This window comes from Spermophilus citellus (genome assembly GCF_964194105.1).
Source record: "Spermophilus citellus genome assembly, chromosome: 18".
Classification (NCBI taxonomy): domain Eukaryota; kingdom Metazoa; phylum Chordata; class Mammalia; order Rodentia; family Sciuridae; genus Spermophilus; species Spermophilus citellus.
Window position 1 is genome coordinate 29,785,794 of NC_138200.1, and position 14,174 is coordinate 29,799,967.

Sequence of the window (14,174 nt, forward strand, 5' to 3'; positions counted from 1 at the left end):
TTTCCTATTCAAGTAGCCTTAAGCAGAGACTGATGAAAACCACTTACCTCTGGAAGGGGTTGCCTAGCTTCCAAAAACCTACGAGTTTCCTGAAATCTCAGCAAATGTTATTTCACCCAATCTTGATGATACTTGGAGGTAATGATCAGTACACCATTCCCACTTGACTCACCAAATTTCGTTCTTATAGCTTGAAGCATTCCTCTGCAGTAACAGTTTGAATTTTTAGGTTTCATTCTGTTTTCTCCTATATTGATAGATGAATTTGGAACTCTAAATCCAACACAGTTTGTGCTAGCTCCTTGAAACTTGACACAATAAAGTAGTTCTATGTTCTAACTATACAGTTTGTTTCCTATTCAAGTAGCCCTAAGCAGAGACTGATGAAAACCAAATTCGTCTGAAAGAGGTTGCCTAGATTCGAAAAAACTACGAGTTTTCTGAAATCTCAGTAAATGTTATTTCACCCAATCTTGATGATACTTGGAGGTAATGATCAGTACACCATTCCCACTTGACTCACCAAATTTCGTTCTTATAGCTTGAAGCATTCCTGTGCAGTAACAGTTTGAATTTTTAGGTTTCACTCTGTTTTCTCCTATATTGATAGATGAATTTGGAAGTCTAAATCCAACACGGTTTGTGCTAGCTCCTTGAAACTTGACACAATAATGTAGTTCTAAGTTCTAACTATACAGTTTGTTTCCTATTCAAGTAGCCCTAAGCAGAGACTGACGAAAACCAAATTCGTCTGAAAGGGGTTGCCTAGCTTCAAAAAAACTACGAGTTTCCTGAAATCTCAGCAAATGTTATTTCACCCAATCTTGATGATACTTGGACGTAATGATCAGTACACCATTCCCACTTGACTCACCAAATTTTGTTCTTATAGCTTGAAGCATTCCTCTGCAGTAACAGTTTGAATTTTTAGGTTTCACTCTGTTTTCTCCTATATTGATAGATGAATTTGGAACTCTAAATCCAACACAGTTTGTGCTAGCTCCTTGAAACTTGACACAATAAAGTAGTTCTAAGTTTTAACTATACAGTTTGTTTCCTATTCAAGTAGCCCTAAGCAGAGACTGATGAAAACCAAATTCGTCTGAAGGGGTTGCCTAGATTCGAAAAAACTACGAGTTTCCTGAAATCTCAGCAAATGTTATTTCACCCAATCTTGAAGATACTTGGACGTAATGATCAGTACAACATTCCCACTTGACTCACCAAATTTCGTTCTTATAGCTTGAAGCATTCCTCTGCAGTAACAATTTGAATTTTTAGGTTTCACTCTGTTTTCTCCTATATTGATAGATGAATTTGGAACGTTAAATCCCACACGGTTTGTGCTAGCTCCTTGAAACTTGACACAATAATGTAGTTCTAAGTTTTAACTATACAGTTTGTTTCCTATTCAAGTAGCCCTAAGCAGAGACTGATGAAAACCAAATTCGTCTGAAAGGGGTTGCCTAGCTTCCAAAGAACTACGAGTTTCTGAAATCTCAGCAAATGTTATTTCACCCAATCTTGATGATACTTGGAGGTAATGATCAGTACACCATTCCCACTTGACTCACCAAATTTCGTTCTTATAGCTTGAAGCATTCCTCTGCAGTAACAGTTTGAATTTTTAGGTTTCATTCTGTTTTCTCCTATATTGATAGATGAATTTGGAACTCTAAATGCAACACAGTTTGTGCTAGCTCCTTGAAACTTGACAAAATAAAGCAGTTCTAAGTTGTGTCTGTACTGTTTGTTTCCTATTCAAGTAGCCCTAAGCAGAGACTGATGAAAACCAAATTCCTCTGAAAGAGGTTGCCTAGCTTCCAAAAAACTACGAGTTTCCTGAAATCTCAGCAAATGTTATTTCACCCAATCTTGATGATACTTGGAGGTAATGATCAGTACACCATTCCCACTTGACTCACCAAATTTCGTTCTTATAGCTTGAAGCATTCCTCTGCAGTAACAGTTTGAATTTTTAGGTTTCATTCTGTTTTCTCCTATATTGATAGATGAATTTGGAACTCTAAATCCAACACAGTTTGTGCTAGCTCCTTGAAACTTGACACAATAAAGTAGTTCTAAGTTCTAACTATACAGTTTGTTTCCTATTCAAGTAGCCATAAGCAGAGACTGATGAAAACCAAATTCGTCTGAAAGGGGTTGCCTAGATTCCAAAAAACTACGAGTTTCCTGAAATCTCAGCAAATGTTATTTCACCCAATCTTGAAGATACTTGGACGTAATGATCAGTACAACATTCCCACTTGACTCACCAAATTTCGTTCTTATAGCTTGAAGCATTCCTCTGCAGTAACAATTTGAATTTTTAGGTTTCACTCTGTTTTCTCCTATATTGATAGATGAATTTGGAACGTTAAATCCCACACGGTTTGTGCTAGCTCCTTGAAACTTGACACAATAATGTAGTTCTAAGTTTTAACTATACAGTTTGTTTCCTATTCAAGTAGCCCTAAGCAGAGACTGATGAAAACCAAATTCGTCTGAAAGGGGTTGCCTAGCTTCCAAAGAACTACGAGTTTCTGAAATCTCAGCAAATGTTATTTCACCCAATCTTGATGATACTTGGAGGTAATGATCAGTACACCATTCCCACTTGACTCACCAAATTTCGTTCTTATAGCTTGAAGCATTCCTCTGCAGTAACAGTTTGAATTTTTAGGTTTCATTCTGTTTTCTCCTATATTGATAGATGAATTTGGAACTCTAAATGCAACACAGTTTGTGCTAGCTCCTTGAAACTTGACAAAATAAAGCAGTTCTAAGTTGTGTCTGTACTGTTTGTTTCCTATTCAAGTAGCCCTAAGCAGAGACTGATGAAAACCAAATTCCTCTGAAAGAGGTTGCCTAGCTTCCAAAAAACTACGAGTTTCCTGAAATCTCAGCAAATGTTATTTCACCCAATCTTGATGATACTTGGAGGTAATGATCAGTACACCATTCCCACTTGACTCACCAAATTTCGTTCTTATAGCTTGAAGCATTCCTCTGCAGTAACAGTTTGAATTTTTAGGTTTCATTCTGTTTTCTCCTATATTGATAGATGAATTTGGAACTCTAAATCCAACACAGTTTGTGCTAGCTCCTTGAAACTTGACACAATAAAGTAGTTCTAAGTTCTAACTATACAGTTTGTTTCCTATTCAAGTAGCCATAAGCAGAGACTGATGAAAACCAAATTCGTCTGAAAGGGGTTGCCTAGATTCCAAAAAACTACGAGTTTCCTGAAATCTCAGCAAATGTTATTTCACCCAATCTTGATGATACTTGGAGGTAATGATCAGTACACCATTCCCACTTGACTCACCAAATTTTGTTCTTATAGCTTGAAGCATTCCTCTGCAGTAATAGTTTGAGTTTTTAGGTTTCACTCTGTTTTCTCCTATATTGATAGATGAATTTGGAACTCTAAATCCAACACAGTTTGTGCTAGCTCCTTGAAACTTGACACAATAAAGTAGTTCTAAGTTTTAACTATACAGTTTGTTTCCTATTCAAGTAGCCCTAAGCAGAGACTGATGAAAACCAAATTCGTCTGAAGGGGTTGCCTAGATTCGAAAAAACTACGAGTTTCCTGAAATCTCAGCAAATGTTATTTCACCCAATCTTGAAGATACTTGGACGTAATGATCAGTACAACATTCCCACTTGACTCACCAAATTTCGTTCTTATAGCTTGAAGCATTCCTCTGCAGTAACAATTTGAATTTTTAGGTTTCACTCTGTTTTCTCCTATATTGATAGATGAATTTGGAACGTTAAATCCCACACGGTTTGTGCTAGCTCCTTGAAACTTGACACAATAATGTAGTTCTAAGTTTTAACTATACAGTTTGTTTCCTATTCAAGTAGCCCTAAGCAGAGACTGATGAAAACCAAATTCGTCTGAAAGGGGTTGCCTAGCTTCCAAAGAACTACGAGTTTCTGAAATCTCAGCAAATGTTATTTCACCCAATCTTGATGATACTTGGAGGTAATGATCAGTACACCATTCCCACTTGACTCACCAAATTTCGTTCTTATAGCTTGAAGCATTCCTCTGCAGTAACAGTTTGAATTTTTAGGTTTCATTCTGTTTTCTCCTATATTGATAGATGAATTTGGAACTCTAAATGCAACACAGTTTGTGCTAGCTCCTTGAAACTTGACAAAATAAAGCAGTTCTAAGTTGTGTCTGTACTGTTTGTTTCCTATTCAAGTAGCCCTAAGCAGAGACTGATGAAAACCAAATTCCTCTGAAAGAGGTTGCCTAGCTTCCAAAAAACTACGAGTTTCCTGAAATCTCAGCAAATGTTATTTCACCCAATCTTGATGATACTTGGAGGTAATGATCAGTACACCATTCCCACTTGACTCACCAAATTTCGTTCTTATAGCTTGAAGCATTCCTCTGCAGTAACAGTTTGAATTTTTAGGTTTCATTCTGTTTTCTCCTATATTGATAGATGAATTTGGAACTCTAAATCCAACACAGTTTGTGCTAGCTCCTTGAAACTTGACACAATAAAGTAGTTCTAAGTTCTAACTATACAGTTTGTTTCCTATTCAAGTAGCCATAAGCAGAGACTGATGAAAACCAAATTCGTCTGAAAGGGGTTGCCTAGATTCCAAAAAACTACGAGTTTCCTGAAATCTCAGCAAATGTTATTTCACCCAATCTTGAAGATACTTGGACGTAATGATCAGTACAACATTCCCACTTGACTCACCAAATTTCGTTCTTATAGCTTGAAGCATTCCTCTGCAGTAACAATTTGAATTTTTAGGTTTCACTCTGTTTTCTCCTATATTGATAGATGAATTTGGAACGTTAAATCCCACACGGTTTGTGCTAGCTCCTTGAAACTTGACACAATAATGTAGTTCTAAGTTTTAACTATACAGTTTGTTTCCTATTCAAGTAGCCCTAAGCAGAGACTGATGAAAACCAAATTCGTCTGAAAGGGGTTGCCTAGCTTCCAAAGAACTACGAGTTTCTGAAATCTCAGCAAATGTTATTTCACCCAATCTTGATGATACTTGGAGGTAATGATCAGTACACCATTCCCACTTGACTCACCAAATTTCGTTCTTATAGCTTGAAGCATTCCTCTGCAGTAACAGTTTGAATTTTTAGGTTTCATTCTGTTTTCTCCTATATTGATAGATGAATTTGGAACTCTAAATGCAACACAGTTTGTGCTAGCTCCTTGAAACTTGACAAAATAAAGCAGTTCTAAGTTGTGTCTGTACTGTTTGTTTCCTATTCAAGTAGCCCTAAGCAGAGACTGAGAAAAACCACTTTCGTCTGAAAGGGGTTGCCTAGCTTCCAAAAAACTAAGAGTTTCCTGAATCTCAGCAAATGTTATTTCACCCAATCTTGATGATACTTGGAGGTAATGATCAGTACATCATTCCCACCTGACTCACCAAATTTCATTCTTATAGCTTGAAGCATTCCTCTGCAGTAACAGTTTGAATTTTTAGGTTTCACTCTGTTTTCTCCTATATTGATAGATGAATTTGGAACTCTAAATCCAACACGGTTTGTGCTAGCTCCTTGAAACTTGACACAGTAAAGTAGTTCTAAGTTCTGTCTGTACTGTTTGTTTCCTATTCAAGTAGCCCTAAGCAGAGACTGATGAAAACCAAATTCGTCTGAAAGGGGTTGCCTAGCTTCCAAAAAACTACGAGTTTCCTGAAATCTCAGCAAACGTTATTTCACCCAGTCTTGATGATACTTGGAGGCAATGATCAGTACATCATTCCCACTTGACTCACCAAATTTCGTTCTCATAGCTTAAAGCATTCCTCTGCAGTAACAGTTTGAATTTTTAGGTTTCACTCTGTTTTCTCCTATATTGATAGATAATTTGGAACTCTAAATCCAACACGGTTTGTGCTACCTCCTTGAAACTTGACACAATACAGTAGTTCTAAGTTCTAACTATACAGTTTGTTTCCTATTCAAGAAACCCTAAGCACACCTGAGAAAAACCACTTTCGTCTGAAAGGGGTTGCCTAGCTTCCAAAAAACTACGAGTTTCCTGAATCTCAGCAAATGTTATTTCACCCAATCTTGATGATACTTGGAGGTAATGATCAGTACACCATTCCCACTTGACTCACCAAATTTCCTTCTTATAGCTTGAAGCATTCCTCTGCAGTAACAGTTTGAATTTTTAGGTTTCACTCTGTTTTCTCCTATATTGATAGATGAATTTAGAACTCTAAATCCAACACCTTTTGTGCTAGCACCTTGAAACTTGACAAAATAAAGCAGTTCTAAGTTGTGTCTGTACTGTTTGTTTCCTATTCAAGTAGCCCTAAGCAGAGACTGATGAAAACCAAATTCGTCTGAAAGGGGTTGCCTAGCTTCCAAAAAACTACGAGTTTCCTGAAATCTCAGCAAATGTTGTTTCACCCAATCTTGATGATACTTGGAGGTAATGATCAGTACACCATTCCCACTTGACTCACCAAATTTCGTTCTTATAGCTTGAAGCATTCCTCTGCAGTAACAGTTTGAATTTTTAGGTTTCACTCTGTTTTCTCCTATATTGATAGATGAATTTGGAACTCTAAATCCAACACAGTTTGTGCTAGCTCCTTGAAACTTGACACAATAAAGTAGTTCTAAGTTCTAACTATACAGTTTGTTTCCTATTCAAGTAGACCTAAGCAGAGACTGATGAAAACCAAATTCGTCTGAAAGGGGTTGCCTAGATTCCAAAAAACTACGAGTTTCCTGAAATCTCAGCAAATGTTATTTCACCCAATCTTGAAGATACTTGGAGGTAATGATCAGTACACCATTCCCACTTGACTCACCAAATTTCGTTCTTATAACTTGAAGCATTCCTCTGCAGTAACAGTTTGAATTTTTAGGTTTCACTCTGTTTTCTCCTATATTGATAGATGAATTTGGAACGTTAAATCCAACACGGTTTGTGCTAGCTCCTTGAAACTTGACACAGTAATGTAGTTCTAAGTTTTAACTATACAGTTTGTTTCCTATTCAAGTAGCCCTAAGCAGAGACTGATGAAAACCAAATTCGTCTGAAAGGGGTTGCCTTGCTTCCAAAAAACTACGAGTTTCCTGAAATCTCAGCAAATGTTATTTCACCCAATCTTGATGATACTTGGAGGTAATGATCAGTACACCATTCCCACTTGACTCACCAAATTTCGTTCTTATAGCTTGAAGCATTCCTCTGCAGTAACAGTTTGAATTTTTAGGTTTCACTCTGTTTTCTCCTATATTGATAGATGAATTTGGAACTCTAAATCCAACACAGTTTGTGCTAGCTCCTTGAAACTTGACACAATAAAGTAGTTCTAAGTTCTAACTATACAGTTTGTTTCCTATTCAAGTAGCCCTAAGCAGAGACTGATGAAAACCAAATTTGTCTGAAAGGGGTTGCCTAGATTCGAAAAAACTACGAGTTTCCTGAAATCTCAGCAAATGTTATTTCACCCAATCTTGAAGATACTTGGACGTAATGATCAGTACACGATTCCCACTTGACTCACCAAATTTCGTTCTTATAGCGTGAAGCATTCCTCTGCAGTAACAGTTTGAATTTTTAGCTTTCACTCTGTTTTCTCCTATATTGATAGATGAATTTGGAACGTTAAATCCAACACGGTTTGTGCTAGCTCCTTGAAACTTGACACAATAATGTAGTTCTAAGTTTTAACTATACAGTTTGTTTCCTATTCAAGTAGCCCTAAGCAGAGACTGATGAAAACCAAATTCGTCTGAAAGGGGTTGCCTAGCTTCCAAAAAACTACGAGTTTCCTGAAATCTCAGCAAATGTTATTTCACCCAATCTTGATGATACTTGGAGGTAATGATCAGTACACCATTCCCACTTGACTCACCAAATTTCGTTCTTATAGCTTGAAGCATTCCTCTGCAGTAACAGTTTGAATTTTTAGGTTTCATTCTGTTTTCTCCTATATTGATAGATGAATTTGGAACTCTAAATCCAACACAGTTTGTGCTAGCTCCTTGAAACTTGACACAATAAAGTAGTTCTAAGTTCTAACTATACAGTTTGTTTCCTATTCAAGTAGCCCTAAGCAGAGACTGATGAAAACCAAATTCGTCTGAAAGGGGTTGCCTAGATTCCAAAAAACTACGAGTTTCCTGAAATCTAAGCAAATGTTATTTCACCCAATCTTGAAGATACTTGGACGTAATGATCAGTACACCATTCCCACTTGACTCACCAAATTTCGTTCTTATAGCTTGAAGCATTCCTCTGCAGTAACAGTTTGAATTTTTAGGTTTCACTCTGTTTTCTCCTATATTGATAGATGAATTTGGAACTCTAAATGCAACACAGTTCGTGCTAGCTCCTTGAAACTTGATAAAATAAAGCAGTTCTAAGTTGTGTCTGTACTGTTTGTTTCCTATTCAAGTAGCCCTAAGCAGAGACTGATGAAAACCAAATTCGTCTGAAAGTGGTGGCCTAGCTTCCAAAAAACTACGAGATTCCTGAAATCTCAGCAAATGTTATTTCACCCAATCTTGATGATACTTGGAGGTAATGATCAGTACACCATTCCCACTTGACTCACCAAATTTCGTTCTTATAGCTTGAAGCATTCCTCTGCAGTAACAGTTTGAATTTTTAGGTTTCACTCTGTTTTCTCCTATATTGATAGATGAATTTGGAACTCTAAATCCAACACAGTTTGTGCTAGCTCCTTGAAATTTGACACAATAAAGTAGTTCTAAGTTCTAACTATACAGTTTGTTTCCTATTCAAGTAGCCCTAAGCAGAGACTGATGAAAACCAAATTCGTCTGAAAGGGGTTGCCTAGCTTCCAAAAAACTACGAGTTTCCTGAAATGTCAGCAAATGTTATTTCACGCAATCTTGATGATACTTGGAGGTAATGATCAGTACACCATTCCCACTTGACTCACCAAATTTCGTTCTTATAACTTGAAGCATTCCTCTGCAGTAACAGTTTGAATTTTTAGGTTTCACTCTGTTTTCTCCTATATTGATAGATGAATTTGGAACGTTAAATCCAACACGGTTTGTGCTAGCTCCTTGAAACTTGACACAATAATGTAGTTCTAAGTTTTAACTATACAGTTTGTTTCCTATTCAAGTAGCCCTAAGCAGAGACTGATGAAAACCAAATTCGTCTGAAAGGGGTTGCCTTGCTTCCAAAAAACTACGAGTTTCCTGAAATCTCAGCAAATGTTATTTCACCCAATCTTGATGATACTTGGAGGTAATGATCAGTACACCATTCCCACTTGACTCACCAAATTTCGTTCTTATAGCTTGAAGCATTCCTCTGCAGTAACAGTTTGAATTTTTAGGTTTCACTCTGTTTTCTCCTATATTGATAGATGAATTTGGAACTCTAAATCCAACACAGTTTGTGCTAGCTCCTTGAAACTTGACACAATAAAGTAGTTCTAAGTTCTAACTATACAGTTTGTTTCCTATTCAAGTAGCCCTAAGCAGGGACTGATGAAAACCAAATTCGTCTGAAAGGGGTTGCCTAGATTCCAAAAAACTACGAGTTTCCTGAAATCTCAGCAAATGTTATTTCACCCAATCTTGAAGATACTTGGACGTAATGATCAGTACACCATTCCCACTTGACTCACCAAATTTCTTTCTTATAGCTTGAAGCATTCCTCTGCAGTAACAGTTTGAATTTTTAGGTTTCACTCTGTTTTCTCCTATATTGATAGATGAATTTGGAACTCTAAATGCAACACAGTTTGTGCTAGCTCCTTGAAACTTGACAAAATAAAGCAGTTCTAAGTTGTGTCTGTACTGTTTGTTTCCTATTCAAGTAGCCCTAAGCAGAGACTGATGAAAACCAAATTCGTCTGAAAGGGGTTGCCTAGCTTCCAAAAAACTACGAGTTTCCTGAAATCTCAGCAAATGTTGTTTCACCCAATCTTGATGATACTTGGAGATAATGATCAGTACACCATTCCCACTTGACTCACCAAATTTCGTTCTTATAGCTTGAAGCATTCCTCTGCAGTAACAGTTTGAAATTTTAGGTTGCACTCTTTTTTCTCCTATATTGATGGATGAATTTGGAACTCTAAATCCAACACGGTTTGTGCTAGCTCCTTGAAACTTGACAAAATAAAGCAGTTCTAAGTTCTGTCTGTACTGTTTGTTTCCTATTAAGTAGCCCTAAGCAGAGACTGAAGAAAACCAAATTCGTCTGAAAGGGGTTGCCTAGCTTCCAAAAAACTACGAGTTTCCTGAAATCTCAGCAAAAGTTATTTCACCCAATCTTGATGATACTTGGAGGTAATGATCAGTACATCATTCCCACTTGACTCACCAAATTTCGTTCTTATAGCTTGAAGCATTCCTCTGCAGTAACAGTTTGAATTTTTAGGTTTCACTCTGTTTTCTCCTATATTGATAGATGAATTTGGAACTCTAAATCCAACACGGTTTGTGCTAGCTCCTTGAAACTTGACAAAATAAAGTAGTTCTAAGTTCTAACTATACAGTTTGTTTCCTATTCAAGTAACCCTAAGCACAGCCTGAGAAAAACCACTTTCGTCTGAAAGGGGTTGCCTAGCTTCCAAAAAACTACGAGTTTCCTGAAATCTCAGCAAATGTTATTTCACCCAATCTTGATGATACTTGGAGGTAATGATCAGTACACCATTCCCACTTGACTCACCAAATTTCGTTCTTATAGCTTGAAGCATTCCTCTGCAGTAACAGTTTGAATTTTTTGGTTTCACTCTGTTTTCTCCTATATTGATAGATGAATTTGGAACTCTAAATCCTACACGGTTTGTGATAGCTCCTTGAATCTTGACACAATAAAGTAGTTCTGCGTTCTATCTATACAGTTTGTTTCCTATTCAAGTAACCCTAAGCACAGCCTGAGAAAAACCACTTTCGTCTGAAAGGGGTTGCCTAGCTTCCAAAAAACTAAGAGTTTCCTGAATCTCAGCAAATGTTATTTCACCCAATCTTGATGATACTTGGAGGTAATGATCAGTACATCATTCCCACCTGACTCACCAAATTTCATTCTTATAGCTTGAAGCATTCCTCTGCAGTAACAGTTTGAATTTTTAGGTTTCACTCTGTTTTCTCCTATATTGATAGATGAATTTGGAACTCTAAATCCAACACGGTTTGTGCTAGCTCCTTGAAACTTGACACAGTAAAGTAGTTCTAAGTTCTGTCTGTACTGTTTGTTTCCTATTCAAGTAGCCCTAAGCAGAGACTGATGAAAACCAAATTCGTCTGAAAGGGGTTGCCTAGCTTCCAAAAAACTACGAGTTTCCTGAAATCTCAGCAAACGTTATTTCACCCAGTCTTGATGATACTTGGAGGCAATGATCAGTACATCATTCCCACTTGACTCACCAAATTTCGTTCTCATAGCTTAAAGCATTCCTCTGCAGTAACAGTTTGAATTTTTAGGTTTCACTCTGTTTTCTCCTATATTGATAGATAATTTGGAACTCTAAATCCAACACGGTTTGTGCTACCTCCTTGAAACTTGACACAATACAGTAGTTCTAAGTTCTAACTATACAGTTTGTTTCCTATTCAAGAAACCCTAAGCACACCTGAGAAAAACCACTTTCGTCTGAAAGGGGTTGCCTAGCTTCCAAAAAACTACGAGTTTCCTGAATCTCAGCAAATGTTATTTCACCCAATCTTGATGATACTTGGAGGTAATGATCAGTACACCATTCCCACTTGACTCACCAAATTTCCTTCTTATAGCTTGAAGCATTCCTCTGCAGTAACAGTTTGAATTTTTAGGTTTCACTCTGTTTTCTCCTATATTGATAGATGAATTTAGAACTCTAAATCCAACACCTTTTGTGCTAGCACCTTGAAACTTGACAAAATAAAGCAGTTCTAAGTTGTGTCTGTACTGTTTGTTTCCTATTCAAGTAGCCCTAAGCAGAGACTGATGAAAACCAAATTCGTCTGAAAGGGGTTGCCTAGCTTCCAAAAAACTACGAGTTTCCTGAAATCTCAGCAAATGTTGTTTCACCCAATCTTGATGATACTTGGAGGTAATGATCAGTACACCATTCCCACTTGACTCACCAAATTTCGTTCTTATAGCTTGAAGCATTCCTCTGCAGTAACAGTTTGAATTTTTAGGTTTCACTCTGTTTTCTCCTATATTGATAGATGAATTTGGAACTCTAAATCCAACACAGTTTGTGCTAGCTCCTTGAAACTTGACACAATAAAGTAGTTCTAAGTTCTAACTATACAGTTTGTTTCCTATTCAAGTAGACCTAAGCAGAGACTGATGAAAACCAAATTCGTCTGAAAGGGGTTGCCTAGATTCCAAAAAACTACGAGTTTCCTGAAATCTCAGCAAATGTTATTTCACCCAATCTTGAAGATACTTGGAGGTAATGATCAGTACACCATTCCCACTTGACTCACCAAATTTCGTTCTTATAACTTGAAGCATTCCTCTGCAGTAACAGTTTGAATTTTTAGGTTTCACTCTGTTTTCTCCTATATTGATAGATGAATTTGGAACGTTAAATCCAACACGGTTTGTGCTAGCTCCTTGAAACTTGACACAGTAATGTAGTTCTAAGTTTTAACTATACAGTTTGTTTCCTATTCAAGTAGCCCTAAGCAGAGACTGATGAAAACCAAATTCGTCTGAAAGGGGTTGCCTTGCTTCCAAAAAACTACGAGTTTCCTGAAATCTCAGCAAATGTTATTTCACCCAATCTTGAAGATACTTGGACATAATGATCAGTACACCATTCCCACTTGACTCACCAAATTTCGTTCTTATAGCTTGAAGCATTCCTCTTCAGTAACAGTTTGAATTTTTAGGTTTCACTCTGTTTTCTCCTATATTGATAGATGAATTTGGAACTCTAAATGCAACACAGTTTGTGCTAGCTCCTTGAAACTTGACAAAATAAAGCAGTTCTAAGTAGTGTCTGTACTGTTTGTTTCCTATTCAAGTAGCCCTAAGCAGAGACTGATGAAAACCAAATTCGTCTGAAAGGGGTTGCCTAGCTTCCAAAAAACTACGAGTTTCCTGAAATCTCAGCAAATGTTGTTTCACCCAATCTTGATGATACTTGGAGGTAATGATCAGTACACCATTCCCACTTGACTCACCAAATTTCGTTCTTATAGCTTGAAGCATTCCTCTGCAGTAACAGTTTGAAATTTTAGGTTGCACTCTTTTTTCTCCTATATTGATGGATGAATTTGGAACTCTAAATCCAACACGGTTTGTGCTAGCTCCTTGAAACTTGACAAAATAAAGCAGTTCTAAGTTCTGTCTGTACTGTTTGTTTCCTATTCAAGTAGCCCTAAGGAGAGACTGATGAAAACCAAATTCGTCTGAAAGGGGTTGCCTATCTTCCAAAAAACTACGAGTTTCCTGAAATCTCAGCAAATGTTATTTCACCCAATCTTGATGATACTTGGACGTAATGATCAGTACACCATTCCCACTTGACTCACCAAATTTCGTTCTTATAGCTTGAAGCATTCCTGTGCAGTAACAGTTTGAATTTTTTGGTTTCACTCTGTTTTCTCCTATATTGATAGATGAATTTGGAACTCTAAATCCTACACGGTTTGTGATAGCTCCTTGAATCTTGACACAATAAAGTAGTTCTATGTTCTATCTATACAGTTTGTTTCCTATTCAAGTAACCCTAAGCACAGCCTGAGAAAAACCACTTTCGTCTGAAAGGGGTTGCCTAGCTTCCAAAAAACTAAGAGTTTCCTGAATCTCAGCAAATGTTATTTCACCCAATCTTGATGATACTTGGTGGTAATGATCAGTACATCATTCCCACCTGACTCACCAAATTTCATTCTTATAGCTTGAAGCATTCCTCTGCAGTAACAGTTTGAATTTTTAGGTTTCACTCTGTTTTCTCCTATATTGATAGATGAATTTGGAACTCTAAATCCAACACGGTTTGTGCTAGCTCCTTGAAACTTGACACAGTAAAGTAGTTCTAAGTTCTGTCTGTACTGTTTGTTTCCTATTCAAGTAGCCCTAAGCAGAGACTGATGAAAACCAAATTCGTCTGAAAGGGGTTGCCTAGCTTCCAAAAAACTACGAGTTTCCTGAAATCTCAGCAAACGTTATTTCACCCAGTCTTGATGATACTTGGAGGCAATGATCAGT